Source organism: Hemicordylus capensis, chromosome 4 (assembly GCF_027244095.1).
Source record: "Hemicordylus capensis ecotype Gifberg chromosome 4, rHemCap1.1.pri, whole genome shotgun sequence".
Taxonomy (NCBI): Eukaryota; Metazoa; Chordata; class Lepidosauria; order Squamata; family Cordylidae; genus Hemicordylus; species Hemicordylus capensis.
Window position 1 is genome coordinate 153,301,534 of NC_069660.1, and position 16,698 is coordinate 153,318,231.

Here is a 16,698-nt window from a genome sequence, read left to right on the forward strand (position 1 = left end):
CCATTCCCTCTCTCTCCCCTCTTGCCAAGACTGCTCCATTCTCTCTCTCTCTCTCTCTCTCTCTCTCTCTCTCTCTCGCGCGCGCGCAAGACAGCTGCATTCTCTCTCTCTCTGACTGCTCCATTCTCTCTCTCTCTCTCCCCAAGACTGCTCCATTCTCTCTCTCTCCCTCTCACCAAGACTGCTCCATTCTCTCTCTCTCTCTCTCTCACAAGACTGCTGCATTCTCTTTCTCCCCCTCATGCCAAGACTGCTGCATTCTCTCTCTCTCTCCCTCGCCAAGACTGCTCCATTCTCTCTCTCTCCCTCGCCAAGACTGCTCCATTCTCTCTCTCTCCCTCGCCAAGACTGCTCCATTCTCTCTCTCTCCCTCCCTCTCTCCGAGACCGCTCCATTCTCTCTCTCTCCCCTCTCGCCAAGACTGCTCCATTCTCTCTCCCTCTCCCTCTCGCCAAGACTGCTCCATTCTCTCTCTCTCCCTCTCTCTCGCACAAGACAGCTGCATTCTCTCTCTCTCTGACTGCTCCAATCTCTCTCTCTTTCCATCCAAGACTGCTCCATTCTCTCTCTCTCCCTCTCTCCAAGACCGCTCCATTATCTCTCTCTCGCACAAGACTGCTCCATTCTCTCCCTCTCCCCCTGTCGCCAAGACTGCTGCATTCTCATTCTCTCTCTCTATCTCTCTCTCTCTCTTTCTCTCTCTCTCCCTCTCACCAAGATGGCTCCATTCTCTCTGTCTCTCTCTCTCTCTTCAAGACTGCTCCATTCTCTCTCTCTCCCCCTCTCACCAAGAGTGCTGCGTTCTCTCTCTCTATATATATATCCAAGACTGCTCCATTCTCTCTCTCTCTACCTCTCGCCAAGACCACTCCATTTTTTCTATCTCTCCCCCTCTTGCCAAGACTGCTGCGTTCTCTCTTTCTCTCTCTCCAAGACCGCTCCATTCTCTCTCTCCCTCTCCCTCTCACCAAGACTGCTCCATTCTCTCTCTCTCTCTCTCCAAGACTGCTCCATTCTCTCTCTCCCCGTTTCGCCAAGACTGCTGTGTTCTCTCTCTCTCTCTCTCTCTCTCTCTCTCCAAGACTGCTCCATTCTCTCTCCCTCTCTCCCCCTCTCGCCAAGACTGCTGCATTCTCTCTCTCCTAAGACTGCTCCATTCACTCTCTCTCTCTCTCTCCAAGACTGCTCCATTCTCTCTCTCTCCCTCTCTCTCCCCAAGACCGCTCCATTCTCTCTCTCTCCCCTCTCGCCAAGACTGCTCCATTCTCTCTCTCTCCCCATCTCGTCAAGTTTGCTGCATTCTCTCTCTCTCTCTCTCCAAGACCGCTCCATTCTCTCTCTCTCCCCCTCTCGCCAATACTGCTGTGTTCTCTCTCACTCTCTACAAGACTGCTCCATTCTCTCTCTCTCCCTCTCTCCAAGACCGCTCCATTATCTCTCTCTCGCACAAGACTGCTCAATTCTCTCCCTCCCCCTGTCGCCAAGACTGCTGCATTCTCATTCTCTCTCTCTCTTTCTCTCTCCCTCTCCCTCTCACCAAGATGGCTCCATTCTCTCTCTCTCTCTCTCTCTCTCTCTCTCTCTCTCTCTCTCTCTCTCTCTCTCGCACAAGACTGCTCCATTCTCTCTCTCTCCCCCTCTCGCCAAGAGTGCTGCGTTCTCTCTCTCTCTATATATATATCCAAGACTGCTCCATTCTCTCTCTCTCTACCTCTCGCCAAGACCGCTCCATTTTCTCTATCTCTCCCCCTCTTGATAAGACTGCTGCGTTCTCTCTTTCTCTCTCTGCAAGAACGCTCCATTCTCTCTCTCCCTCTCCCTCTCACCAAGACTGCTCCATTCTCTGTCTCCCCGTTTCGCCAAGACTGCTGTGTTCTCTCTCTCTCTCTCTCTCTCCAAGACTGCTCCATTCTCTCTTCCTCTCTCCCCCTTTCGCCAAGACTGCTGCATTCTCTCTCTCCCAAGACTGCTCCATTCTCTCTCTCTCTCTCCAAGACTGCTCCATTCTCTCTCTCTCCCTCTCTCTCCCCAAGACCGCTCCATTCTCTCTCTCCCCTCTAGCCAAGAGTGCTCCATTCTTTCTCACTCTCACCAAGACTGCTCCATTCTATCTCTCTCTCTCTCTCTCTCGCACAAGACTGCTCCATTCTTTCTCTCTCCCCATCTCGTCAAGATTGCTGCATTCTCTCTCTCTCTCTCTCTCTCTCTCTCCAAGACCGCTCCATTCTCTCTCTCCCCCTCTCGCCAAGAGTGCTGCGTTCTCTCTCTCTCTATATATATATCCAAGACTGCTCCATTCTCTCTCTCTCTACCTCTCGCCAAGACCGCTCCATTTTCTCTATCTCTCCCCCTCTTGCCAAGACTGCTGCGTTCTCTTTCTCTCTCTCCAAGACCGCTCCATTCTCTCCCTCCCTCTCCCTCTCCCCAAGAATGCTCCATTCTCTCTCACTCTCTCTCTCTCTCCAAGACTGCTCCATTCTCTCTCTCTCCCTGTTTCGCCAAGACTGCTGTGTTCTCTCTCTCTCTCTCTCTCTCTCTCTCCAAGACTGCTCCATTCTCTCTCCCTCTCTCCCCCTCTCGCCAAGACTGCTGCATTCTCTCTCTCCCAAGACTGCTCCATTCTCTCTCTCTCTCTCTCTCTCTCTCTCCCTCTCCAAGACTGCTCCATTCTCTCTCTCTCACTCTCTCTCCCCAAGACCGCTCCATTCTCTCTCTCTCCCCTCTCGCCAAGACTGCTCCATTCTCTCTCACTCTCACCAAGACTGCTCCATTCTCTCTCTCTTTCTCTCTCGCACAAGACTGCTCCATTCTCTCTCTCTCCCCATCTCGTCAAGATTGCTGCATTCTCTCTCTCTCTCTCTCTCTCCAAGACCGCTCCATTCTCTCTCTCTCCCCCTCTCGCCAATACTGCTGTGTTCTCTCTCACTCTCTACAAGACTGCTCCATTCTCTCTCTCTCCCTCTCTCCAAGACCGCTCCATTATCTCTCTCTCTCGCCAAGATCGCTCCATTCTCTCTCTCTCTATCTCTCGCACAAGACTGCTCCATTCTCTCTCTCTCTCTCTCTCTCTCTCTCTCTCACAAGACTGCTGCATTCTCTTTCTCCCCCTCATGCCAAGACTGCTCCATTCTCTCTCTCTCTCCCTCGGCAAGACTGCTGCATTCTCTCTCTCTCCCTCCCTCTCTCCGAGACCGCTCCATTCTCTCTCTCTCCCCTCTCGCCAAGACTGCTCCATTCTCTCTCCCTCTCCCTCTCACCAAGACTGCTCCATTCTCTCTCTCTCCCTCTCTCTCGCACAAGACAGCTGCATTCTCTCTCTCTCTGACTGCTCCATTCTCTCTCTCTCCCTCTCTCCAAGACCGCTCCATTATCTCTCTCTCGCACAAGACTGCTCCATTCTCTCCCTCTCCCCCTGTCGCCAAGACTGCTGCATTCTCATTCTCTCTCTCTCTTTCTCTCTCTTTCTCTCTCTCACCAAGATGGCTCCATTCTCTCTGTCTCTCTCTCTCTCTCCAAGACTGCTCCATTCTCTCTCTCTCCCCCTCTCGCCAAGAGTGCTGCGTTCTCTCTCTCTCTATATATATATATCCAAGATTGCTCCATTCCCTCTCTCTCTACCTCTCGCCAAGACCGCTCCATTTTCTCTATCTTTCCCCCTCTTGCCAAGACTGCTGCGTTCTCTCTCTCTCTCTCCAAGACCGCTCCATTCTCTCTCTCCCTCTCCCTCTCACCAAGACTGCTCCATTCTCTCTCTCTCTCTCTCTCCAAGACTGCTCCATTCTCTCTCTCTCCCCGTTTCGCCAAGACTGCTGTGTTCTCTCTCTCTCTCTCTCTCTCCAAGACTGCTCCATTCTCTCTCCCTCTCTCCCCCTCTTGCCAATACTGCTGCATTCTCTCTCTCCTAAGACTGCTCCATTCTCTCTCTCTCTCTCCAAGACTGCTCCATTCTCTCTCTCTCCCTCTCTCTCCCCAAGACCGCTCCATTCTCTCTCTCTCCCCTCTCGCCAAGACTGCTCCATTCTCTCTCACTCTCACCAAGACTGCTCCATTCTCTCTCTCTCTCTCTCAAGACTGCTCCATTCTCTCCCTCTCCCCCTGTCGCCAAGACTGCTGCATTCTCATTCTCTCTCTCTCTTTCTCTCTCTCTCTCCCTCTCACCAAGATTGCTCCATTCTCTCTCTCTCTCGCACAAGACTGCTCCATTCTCTCTCTCTCTCTCTCTCTCTCTCTCTCTCTCTCTCTCTCTCTCTCTCCAAGATTGCTCCATTCTCTCTCTCTCCCCTCTTGCCAAGAGTGCTGCGTTCTCTCTCTCTCTATATATATCCAAGACAGCTCCATTCTCTCTCTCTCTCGCACAAGACTGCTCCATTCTCTCTCTCTCCCCATCTCGTCAAGATTGCTGCATTCTCTCTCTCTCTCTCCAAGACCGCTCCATTCTCTCTCTCTCCCCCTCTCGCCAAGAGTGCTGCGTTCTCTCTCTCTATATATATATCCAAGACTGCTCCATTCTCTCTCTCTCTACCTCTCGCCAAGACCGCCCCATTTTCTCTATCTCTCCCCCTCTTGCCAAGACTGCTGCGTTCTCTCTTTCTCTCTCTCCAAGACCGCTCCATTCTCTCTCTCCCTCTCCCTCTCACCAAGACTGCTCCATTCTCTCTCTCTCTCTCTCTCTCTCTCTCTCTCCAAGACTGCTCCAGTCTCTCTCTCTCCCCGTTTCGCCAAGACTGCTGTGTTCTATCTCTCTCTCTCCCCCCCCCTCTCGCCAAGACTGCTCCATTCTCTCTCCCTCTCTCCCCCTCTCGCCAAGACTGCTGCATTCTCTCTCTCCCAAGACTGCTCCATTCTCTCTCTCTCTCTCTCTCTCTCTCTCCAAGACTGCTCCATTCTCTCTCTCTCCCCGTTTCGCCAAGACTGCTGTGTTCTTTCTCTCTCTCTCTCTCCCCCACTCGCCAAGACTGCTCCATTCTCTCTCCCTCTCTCCCCCTCTCGCCAAGACTGCTCCATTCTCTCTCTCCCAAGACTGCTCCATTCTCTCTCTCTCTCCCTCCAAGACTGCTCCATTCTCTCTCTCTCCCTCTCTCTCCCCAAGACCGCTCCATTCTCTCTCCCTCCCCTCTCGCCAAGACTGCTCCATTCTCTCTCACTCTCACCAAGACTGCTCCATTCTCTCTCACTCTCTCTCTCGCTCCAAGACTGCTCCATTCTCTCTCTCTCCCTGTTTCACCAAGACTGCTGTGTTCTCTCTCTCTCTCTCTCTCTCTCCAAGACTGCTCCATTCTCTCTCCCTCTCTCCCCCTCTCGCCAAGACTGCTGCATTCTCTCTCTCCCAAGACTGCTCCATTCTCTCTCTCTCTCTCTCTCTCTCTCCCCAAGACCGCTCCATTCTCTCTCTCTCCCCTCTCGCCAAGACTGCTCCATTCTCTCTCACTCTCACCAAGACTGCTCCATTCTCTCTCTCTCTCTCTCGCACAAGACTGCTCCATTCTCTCCCTCTCCCCCTGTCGCCAAGACTGCTGCATTCTCATTCTCTCTCTCTCTTTCTCTCTCTCTCTCCCTCTCACCAAGATGGCTCCATTCTCTCTCTCTCTCGCACAAGACTGCTCCATTCTCTCTCTCTCCCCATCTCGTCAAGATTGCTGCATTCTCTCTCTCTCTCTCTCTCCAAGACCGCTCCATTCTCTCTCTCTCCCCCTCTCGCCAAGAGTGCTGCGTTCTCTCTCTCTATATATATATCCAAGACTGCTCCATTCTCTCTCTCTCTACCTCTCGCCAAGATCGCTCCATTTTCTCTATCTCTCCCCCTCTTGCCAAGACTGCTGCGTTCTCTCTTTCTCTCTCTCCAAGACCGCTCCATTCTCTCTCTCCCTCTCCCTCTCACCAAGACTGCTCCATTCTCTCTCTCTCTCTCTCTCTCTCCAAGACTGCTCCATTCTCTGACTCTCTCTCCCTCTCGCCAAGACTGCTGCATTCTCTCTTTCCCCTCTCTCCAAGACTGCTGCATTCTCTCTCCTCCTCGCCAAGACTGCTGCTCTCTCTCTCCCTCCCTCTCTCCGAGACCGCTCCATTCTCTCTCTCTCCCTCTCTCCAAGAGTGCTTCATTCTCTCTCCCTCTCTCTCCAAGACTACACCATTCTCTCTCTCTCTCTCTGTATTGCACAAGACTGCTCCTTTCTCTCTCTCCCACTCTCGCTATGACTGCTTCATTCTCTCTCTCTCCCCTCTCGCCAAGACCGCTGCATTCTCTCTCCCTCCCTCGCCAAGACTGCCGCATTCTATCTCTCTCTCTCCCCTCTCGCTAAGACCGCTCCATTCTCTCTCTCCCTCCCTTTCTCTCTCCCTCTCGCCAAGACTGCTCCATTCTCTCTCACTCTCTCCCCCTCTCGCCAAGACTGCTCCATTCTCTCTCTCTCTCTCTCTCCCTCTCGCCAAGACTGCTCCATTCTTTCTCACTCTTTCTCCCTCTCGCCAAGACTGCTCCTCTCTCTCTCTCTCTCTCTCTCTCTCTCCCCCTCTCCCCAAGACCGCTCCATTCTCTCTCTCTCTCCCTCTTGCCAAGACCGCTCCATTCTCATTCTCTCCCCTCTCGCCAAGACCGCTCCATTCTCTCTCTGTCTCCCCTCTCGCCAAGACTGCTGCATTCTCTCTCTCTCTCCAAGACTACTCCTCTCTCTCTCCCCCTCTCCCCAAGTCCGCTCCATTCTCTCTCTCTCTCCTTCTCGCCAAGACCGCTCCATTCTCATTCTCTCCCCTCTCGCCAAGACCGCTCCATTCTCTCTCTCTCACCCTCTCTCACCAAGACTGCTCCTCTCTCTCTCTCCAAGATTGCTCCATTCTCTCTCCCTCTCCCTCTCTCTCTCTCTCTCTCCAGACTGCTCCATTCTCATTCTTTCCCCTCTCGCCAAGACCGCTCCATTCTCTCTCTCTCACCCTCTCTCACCAAGACTGCTCCTCTCTCTCTCTCTCTCGCCAAGACCGCTCCATTCTCTCTCTCTCTCTCTCGCCAAGACTGCTGCATTCTCTCTCTCTCTCTCGCCAAGACTGCTGCATTCTCTATCTCTCCCTCTCCCCAAGACCGCTCCATTCTCTCCGTCTCTCTCTCTCTCTCTCTCTCTCTCTCTCTCTCCAAGACTGCTCCAGTCTCTCTCTCTCCCCGTTTCGCCAAGACTGCTGTGTTCTATCTCTCTCTCTCCCCCCCCTCTCGCCAAGACTGCTCCATTCTCTCTCCCTCTCTCCCCCTCTCGCCAAGACTGCTGCATTCTCTCTCTCCCAAGACTGCTCCATTCTCTCTCTCTCTCTCTCTCTCTCTCTCCAAGACTGCTCCATTCTCTCTCTCTCCCCGTTTCGCCAAGACTGCTGTGTTCTTTCTCTCTCTCTCTCTCCCCCACTCGCCAAGACTGCTCCATTCTCTCTCCCTCTCTCCCCCTCTCGCCAAGACTGCTCCATTCTCTCTCTCCCAAGACTGCTCCATTCTCTCTCTCTCTCCCTCCAAGACTGCTCCATTCTCTCTCTCTCCCTCTCTCTCCCCAAGACCGCTCCATTCTCTCTCCCTCCCCTCTCGCCAAGACTGCTCCATTCTCTCTCACTCTCACCAAGACTGCTCCATTCTCTCTCACTCTCTCTCTCGCTCCAAGACTGCTCCATTCTCTCTCTCTCCCTGTTTCACCAAGACTGCTGTGTTCTCTCTCTCTCTCTCTCTCTCTCCAAGACTGCTCCATTCTCTCTCCCTCTCTCCCCCTCTCGCCAAGACTGCTGCATTCTCTCTCTCCCAAGACTGCTCCATTCTCTCTCTCTCTCTCTCTCTCTCTCCCCAAGACCGCTCCATTCTCTCTCTCTCCCCTCTCGCCAAGACTGCTCCATTCTCTCTCACTCTCACCAAGACTGCTCCATTCTCTCTCTCTCTCTCTCGCACAAGACTGCTCCATTCTCTCCCTCTCCCCCTGTCGCCAAGACTGCTGCATTCTCATTCTCTCTCTCTCTTTCTCTCTCTCTCTCCCTCTCACCAAGATGGCTCCATTCTCTCTCTCTCTCGCACAAGACTGCTCCATTCTCTCTCTCTCCCCATCTCGTCAAGATTGCTGCATTCTCTCTCTCTCTCTCTCTCCAAGACCGCTCCATTCTCTCTCTCTCCCCCTCTCGCCAAGAGTGCTGCGTTCTCTCTCTCTATATATATATCCAAGACTGCTCCATTCTCTCTCTCTCTACCTCTCGCCAAGATCGCTCCATTTTCTCTATCTCTCCCCCTCTTGCCAAGACTGCTGCGTTCTCTCTTTCTCTCTCTCCAAGACCGCTCCATTCTCTCTCTCCCTCTCCCTCTCACCAAGACTGCTCCATTCTCTCTCTCTCTCTCTCTCTCTCCAAGACTGCTCCATTCTCTGACTCTCTCTCCCTCTCGCCAAGACTGCTGCATTCTCTCTTTCCCCTCTCTCCAAGACTGCTGCATTCTCTCTCCTCCTCGCCAAGACTGCTGCTCTCTCTCTCCCTCCCTCTCTCCGAGACCGCTCCATTCTCTCTCTCTCCCTCTCTCCAAGAGTGCTTCATTCTCTCTCCCTCTCTCTCCAAGACTACACCATTCTCTCTCTCTCTCTCTGTATTGCACAAGACTGCTCCTTTCTCTCTCTCCCACTCTCGCTATGACTGCTTCATTCTCTCTCTCTCCCCTCTCGCCAAGACCGCTGCATTCTCTCTCCCTCCCTCGCCAAGACTGCCGCATTCTATCTCTCTCTCTCCCCTCTCGCTAAGACCGCTCCATTCTCTCTCTCCCTCCCTTTCTCTCTCCCTCTCGCCAAGACTGCTCCATTCTCTCTCACTCTCTCCCCCTCTCGCCAAGACTGCTCCATTCTCTCTCTCTCTCTCTCTCCCTCTCGCCAAGACTGCTCCATTCTTTCTCACTCTTTCTCCCTCTCGCCAAGACTGCTCCTCTCTCTCTCTCTCTCTCTCTCTCTCTCCCCCTCTCCCCAAGACCGCTCCATTCTCTCTCTCTCTCCCTCTTGCCAAGACCGCTCCATTCTCATTCTCTCCCCTCTCGCCAAGACCGCTCCATTCTCTCTCTGTCTCCCCTCTCGCCAAGACTGCTGCATTCTCTCTCTCTCTCCAAGACTACTCCTCTCTCTCTCCCCCTCTCCCCAAGTCCGCTCCATTCTCTCTCTCTCTCCTTCTCGCCAAGACCGCTCCATTCTCATTCTCTCCCCTCTCGCCAAGACCGCTCCATTCTCTCTCTCTCACCCTCTCTCACCAAGACTGCTCCTCTCTCTCTCTCCAAGATTGCTCCATTCTCTCTCCCTCTCCCTCTCTCTCTCTCTCTCTCCAGACTGCTCCATTCTCATTCTTTCCCCTCTCGCCAAGACCGCTCCATTCTCTCTCTCTCACCCTCTCTCACCAAGACTGCTCCTCTCTCTCTCTCTCTCGCCAAGACCGCTCCATTCTCTCTCTCTCTCTCTCGCCAAGACTGCTGCATTCTCTCTCTCTCTCTCGCCAAGACTGCTGCATTCTCTATCTCTCCCTCTCCCCAAGACCGCTCCATTCTCTCCGTCTCTCTCTCTCTCTCTCTCTCCCTCTCGCCAAGACTGCTCCATTCTCTCCCCCCCCCAGACTGCCCCATTTTGGGAGAGGTGGAAAGGAAGAACAATGCATTTTGTTATGTATTTTGTACAGGTTGCATTGTATATATTTTATTAGAATTTTTAATTCAATTTATTTTATTTTAATTTAAATTAATTCTTCCCAGCCAGAAGTTCAAAAGTTAAATTTTAATTAAATTCATTTTAATTAAATTCATTTTAATTTGATTTGATTAATTGATTGATATTAGGTGTTAATTTAATAATCAGTGACTTTGGCCCCCATGAGCCATATCATGGTCATTTGCGACACACCAGGTCATTTGAGTTGTGCAGGCCTACCATAGAGATTTGAATGGGTGATCAATGTATTGAGAGCCCTGTTGTCACCTGATTGGCCCTGTCTCAGAGCAGGTGGGAGGAGCAACCGAGCATCAATAGATACACTCCCCCATTTAGGGAGAATTGAGCCAATGTAGTCATATTGCAGCCAATCTTGGGGAATAAGGCGGGCACCCATCTTTTGGGAATTTCTTCTTTTTTGTTTCTTTTTAGCTTCTCTCTGCTTGTGCAATGGCAGGATAGATGCAGCTCTGGTTACGCAGATGAAGAGCAGTTGACCCGAAGGCGATTTCCAATTTCTTACCGCAACTTTGCTGCACTCCGGCATCCATTTTGCCACCTCAATTAGTATCCGGCAGCACAGAATATTATTGTTGTTTCCATTATTTCTGTAGTATCATCTGGCCTGTCACCATTCCTGTTGCCATTCGGACTAGGCTCATCATTTGGTGGCTTAGAGGGTGATGATGCTATTTTTTGTATCTCTGGATCACTTGAAGAAGGATCCGTTCCTGTTGTAATGATTTCTCTGACTGTAGTGGTTGTTTCTGGTTTGTCATTTTTATCATCACCAACAGGGTTGTGTGTGCCATTTGCTGGATCGGTCTGTATGGATATCGTCTCTGTAACTGTTGTGGTCCCTTCAGGTCTGTCATTTTTATCATTACTTTCAGGTTTGGGTGTACCACTTCTTAGATCAGTGTCTGTTATTATTGTTTCTGTTATTACTGTCTCTCTGACTGTTGTGGTCTCTGCAGGTCTGTCATTTTTATAATCACTTTCAGGGCAGGTCTCTGTTATGATTGTCTCTGTGACTGTGGTAGTCCCTTCTGGCCTGACACTTTTATCGTCACCAACAGGGCTAGGTGTGTCATTTGCTGGATCAGTCTCTGTTATGCTTCTCTCTGTGACTGTGGTAGTCCCTTCTGGCCTGTCACTTTTATCATCACCAACAGGGCTAGGTGTGCCATTTTCTGGATCAGTCTCTGTTATGATTGTCTCTGTGACTGTAGTAGTCCTTTCTGATTTGTCACTTTTATTACCACCATCAGGATTGGTTGTGTCACCTGGATCAGTCTGTGTTGTTTCTGTGACTCTAGTAGTCCCTTCTGGTTTGTCACTTTTGTTAGTGTCCTCAGGATTGGATGTGTCACCTAGATCAGTTGGTGTTGTCCCCATGACTATGGTACTGCTTTCTGGCTTTTGGTTTTTATCAGCATCATCAGGAGTAAATGTGTCACTTGGGAGATCAGTCTGTATTTTTGTCTTTGCAACTATAGTAGTTCCTTCTGGCTTGTCACTTTTATCATCTCCATCAGTCTGTGTTGTTGTTGTCTCTGTGAGTACTGCTGTAGTGCTGCTTCCTGATTTTTTATTTTTATCATCACCATCAGGAGTAGGTATGTCACTTGAGAGATCAGTCTGTATTATTGTCTCTGCGATTGTAGTAGTTGCCTTTGGTATGTCATTTTTAACATCACTGTCAGGGCTTGATGTGCTACTTGTTGGATCTGACTGTGTTATACTCTGTGTATAGAAGTTGTCCCTTCTGGTGTGTTACTATCACTGCCAAGTCTGCGTGCATCATTTGTTGGATCAGTCTGTGTTACTCTTGTCTCTGTGACTGTTGTGCTACTTCCTGGCTTGTCATTTGTATAACTGCCATCAAGCCTGTCTGTGTTGCTTGTTGGCTCAGTCTGTGTCATTGTTGATGCTCTGACTGTAGTACTACTTTCTGGTTTGTAATTTTTATCATCACCATCAGGATTGGCTGTGTCTCTTGTTGGATCAGTCTCTATTATTGTCACTGTACTACTCTGTTTCTGGACTCACACTTCCGAAATCAACCTCAGGCTGAGGTGTACCTCTTAGCAGAACATCAGGAATGAGATCTGAATTATCTAGAGTTACAAGTTGCTCTGGCTTGTTCGTTGGTTCCTGAGTTTGATCAATTTCTCTGATGGTCCGAGATGTAATTGCTGATTCTATTGTGTTTGTAGTATCTCTAGAATTTGGGCTTGATGGAGTCATGGTCTCTTTTTTTGAGCTATCGGCTACGGTTGGCAGCAATTCAGTTGGCATCCCCTCAGTAACAGCAGTTGCACTAGAATCTTTTTGATTTTCTGAAGTTTCCATTTCACCAACTGTCATTTTTTCTTTGATTCTGGTAACAGATCTCTCTTTAGAGTTTTCTGTCTCTTGATTATGCTCTGCGGTTGACTCTTTAATCTCTTTCTCAATACTTGTAGTTGTATCTGTGAGAGGTGTAGTTGCCTTTTCTCTATCAGCTGAAGTGATAACTGTGGCATCAACAGTACTACTGTCTTTTTTATCATCCATACCTGGCTGATTAATGGCTGTTGATTCTCTTCTTTCCACAGATGTTGTTTCCTTATCTGCAGTGGTTGCTTCTTTGGAATCTGCAGTTGCATCGGATTTATCAGTTATTAGAGTCCCTGTGGTTGTAATATCTGCTGTCTGTATTGGACTTGCAGTGCCTAAATTACTATTTGTGTCTTTAGTGTCTATTATTGTAGTCTCTTTATTTGCAGCTGTGATATCACTTTTATCAATTTCATTTGTTGCTTCACTTTTTTCCATTCTTGTTACAGCCTGGCTGTTTGCATTGGTTGTGTCTCTTTCGGCTGTTGAAGTTGCTTCCATAGCTACAGTAGTAGTGTCTCTTTTGGATATTGTCGTTGTCCCTTTAGCTGGAGTAGTTGTGGTTTTCATAGCAGCCGTACCTGTGACTTTAGCCACAGTAGAAGTCAGTATTTTACTAATACTTGAAGAAGTGTGAGGTGGCAAGCTAGTATTTGGCCTCAATGGTTTTGTGGTAGTAATGCTGAAGGATGTGGTTACTTTTTTGGATTGGGGAGAAGGGGTTTGGATAATATGGTCTTCAAAGAAGTTGATTCAATACTTTTATTTCCTTTGGTTGTACGCTCCGTGTCAGGTTGATTTGCAGTTGTAGAAGGCTCTCTTGTTGTGGTCATAGTTGAAGGCAGCCTTGTTGTGGTCATAGTAGAAGCTGACATTGTAACAGCAGTAGAAGGCAGCTGCATTGCAGTCATACTAGGAGTTGCCACAGCTTTGTTTGTAGTAGGAGTTTGCTTTATGGTGGTCATAGTAGAAGACTGCCTTGTTGTGGTGGAAGGTTTCTTCACTGTGGTTGTAGTAGAAGGCTGTTTCGTTGTAACTGTAGTAGAAGCCTGCTTTGTCGTGGTTGTAGTAGAAGGCTGCCTTGTTGTACTAGAAGGTTGACTTGTAGTAGAAGTTGTGGTAGTTGTGGTAGCTACTGTTGTCACTACATTGTCTACCCTACTGCCATCCTCCTCCGAAATCACTCTTACAGCTTTGGATGATGACTTTGATGATTTTTTAGCTGAGAGAGAGAGAGAGAGAGAGAGAGAGAGAGAGAGAGATATCTGATTGTTGTGTGAATATAACCGGTAATGCATTTTTTCATGCTTTTGAGAGAGAAAATACAGCTTGGTAGCCTTGGCTTCTATGGTTCTTAAATAGTGGTAACAGAAATTAATATATATTTATATAAACACAGATATACTAATGCAGAACTGGACAAAATAATAGTAGTTGATATATAACCAACCTGCTTCTTCTGCTCTGCTACAAAGCTGTCTCATTGTACTTCAGGGCAGGGGGTGGGAAATGAATGTAAACAAAATTTGCAGCAGTTACATCCGAATTTGGATGGGAGAGTAATGGTGGTGCGGCTACGTTACATGTGAATGATGCACAGTATGTTGGATGTGCACATGGAAGAACAAGGTTTGTTATGAATGATGACCCTCAACCTCACAGGGGCTATTTTGATGGTAACTGTGATGCAAAATTCTTTGTATGTTAGGAGCATAACCTAGCCACAATTAAACATTTTCAAGTCCTATCAGTTTTAGTAAAGTGTGCTGTCGAGTCGGTGTCGACTCCTGGCGACCACAGAGCCAGGACCGGATTAACATAGTAGCAAATGTAGCATTTCCAATTTCTTACCGCAACTTTGCTGCACTCCGGAATCCATTTTGCCACCTCAGTTAGTATCCGGCAGCACGGAATATTGCCTACCAGTGCTCCTGGGACTTGCTGCAAATTGAAAGACAAGAGAAGCTGTCAAATCCCACAGACCAGGCATGTTAAGCTTCTACACTAGGAGGAGCACTTTCTTCTCCAGTGATCCTCTGGAGAGGTCCAGCTTGGCATTCATTTCCCACCGGACGTTAACTTGGCTGCTTTGGGAAGCAGGGCCTTCTCTTTGGTGGAACCTTCCTTGTAGAACCTCTTCCCAACAGAGGCCTGCTTTTCAGAAAGCTGGCCAATGCCTTTTCATTTTCCACCAAGTGTTTACTTTCCACCAAGTCCATTACAGTTTATGTTTAGGTTCAGCATTGATGAACCTCTACACACCAGTTGTAAATAATTTACTCGTAATAAATCCAATTTTCTACAGAGGGACTTACATTCAGGTAATATGTTTAGAAGGATTGTAAGATTATAGCATCTGGATTTCTTCTTGATTTCTTCTTCCAGACAAAGTTAAGCAATTTTAGTCACCTCACCATCCTAAATTTAAATAACTCAAAGCTGCTTCATTTTGCCTAGACCTAGTTTGCCCCTAATGCTGTGATGGGCACTTCTTAAATGCTGCATCCAAACATGTAGAGTTCAGCATTCCACTAAGCTCACACACACACACACACACACAATCACATCTCCATGAGCAACCCAATGCTGTGCCTGTCTACTCAGAAGTAAGTGCCACTGGGTTCAGGCGGCTTGCTTCCAAGTCAAGGAGCATAGAATTGCAGCCTTACAGTAGACAGCTCAATCAATGGCTACTAGTCTGAGGGCTTTAGGCCACCTTCAGCCTCAGAGGCAAGGAAGGTGCAATTATAATTTGTTAATTAAAAGATTAATGAGCTTGACTTGTATTTTTGAGTTGATATTATGGTAAAGTTATCTGAAAGATGGGTGTCAGATTTTTGGACAGGGGTGCAATTTCAGTGCTAGCCCTAGGTGCTATTTTCCCTAGATACACCCCTGCTAAAAGGTAGTTCAGGAGACTTGAAGGAGACTAGGCTCAGGAGACTTCAACCTAGTCTCCTGGATCCAGATCCAACTCTCTGTTCCCACATTATGTCTTAAATAAGTACCTGCCTAAATGGAGGCCAGCTATGCTTCAGCATCTTGAGTTACCACAGTATCTGTGATACAAAAAATGACTGGCCATGCAGACAGGCTCTTCATCCACACAACTAGTTGTGCAGAGGTACCATGTGGGCAACAGAAGTCAGACAGATGGTTATCCTGTGGGCTCATTTGCTTCTTTCAGGCTACCCCTCTCCCCCGCTAGCTTCTCTCCAGAGCCTGAAATTCCTGGGGATGTTTTTTTACTGACCCCTAGAGGGAGTATTTCTACATTAACCCTCATAGTCAGCATCTCCAGAAAGCAGTCATAGGTATCCTTTATTTATTTATTTGACTAACATATTTTTATACCACCCAAAACTTACGTCTGTTTAGTTTTATATGTCAATAAATTCCCTAGAACTTCAGTCCCTCTCACCTCAAGGTAGATGTCCAGTCCTATTTCAGGCAAACCCGTCAAGTGTTTGACTACAAAAATAGCACCAATATAATGTACTAAGGCTGGGGTTGACCATGAACATTTAGCGATGAGTATCCTGCAGTGTGAAACCAGAGCTCATGAATGAGGGAAGAGGCACAAGTGTCAGCAGCACAAGAAAAGCTCTTGCACTCCTAGGTCCCGCTCATCTCTCCCCGTTGGGAAACCACAGTGTTCTTCATCTTACATCACCAAAATGGACAGTCTGTGGCTGAAGCCTTCTGGCCTGCCAAAGTGCTCCAGGTATTCCCCCAGACTCTCCTCCTCTATGCCAACAGTCCTAAGGAGGAGGTTCAGAGTTTCCAGGCTCTCTCTAGAAGCAAGGCAAGGCCAGCATTACCAGGAGAGATCAGGGCTACAGATTCAGAGGTATAGAAGTGCCACTGAAAGGACCCCTTCTGTTTAAAAAGGTTGGGAACCTCTGGCCTAACAAATGTACCCCGTCTGCTGCAAACCTACAGCTCAGGTACCACATAGAGATTGTGAGTGCGTCTTGTGTACACAAGTCAATATTACAGTCATGAGAGAGTCTACTCCGCTCACTGTCTTACATTCAGACTAAGTTACTCATGAGTATTTCCACTGAAATTAACAGGACAAGTAAACTTCAATAAGTAAAACAAGGATAAGTAAACTTGTCCCATTGGAGAGACAGTGGAGAGCCTGTCTCATAACTAACATTTCAGTGTGTGCGCACATATATACATAAAAACATGAATTGTGTTTTTAATAAACATAAAATCATAATTTCGTAAAAACATGTCAGTGAGGACGTGTCAGCTGGGGAACAAATCATGTATCTGCAGCATGGGGAGGCAGAAGTACCCTAGGGGTACTACTTGTAGTATCCCCTTTGAGGAACCCCACTACTGGAAAACCTTATCATTTGTGCAGTAGAGGATCAGAGATGTCTATTCAACCTAATCTTGATCGTGAGGTATGGTTTTTTGTTTGGATGGAGAGGGCTGGCCTGGGTTCAGTTCCCAAAGAAGCCCATGTTCTGGAGGAAAGGGAGGCTGGGCCCTTTGGGGGAGGGTGTTCTAGCTCTGTGGCAAAGCACATCCTTTGCAAGCGTGATGGGCCAGCTTCAGCCTCTGGTGTCCAACGTTAAAAGGTTGGCAGGACTGTGAGACAGCCCCTTTCTTGAGGCCCTGG

At 48.6% G+C, this 16,698-nt stretch overlaps 1 protein-coding gene across 5 annotated transcripts in view; it reads right to left on the reverse strand.

Annotated features, from left to right (window-relative positions):
• Positions 1-13,152: 13,152 nt before the first annotated feature.
• The window catches only part of LOC128322622 (uncharacterized), a 57,505-nt gene continuing 53,959 nt past the window's right edge, over positions 13,153-16,698 (reverse strand). For all 5 annotated transcript variants that reach the window (XR_008305829.1, XR_008305831.1, XR_008305828.1 and 2 more), the window contains exons 21-22: positions 13,914-14,003; positions 13,153-13,284 (exon numbers count right to left, since the gene is read on the reverse strand). The gene's annotated coding sequence lies outside the window, so the exon portion shown is untranslated. The remainder of the gene's footprint in view (positions 13,285-13,913; positions 14,004-16,698) is intronic.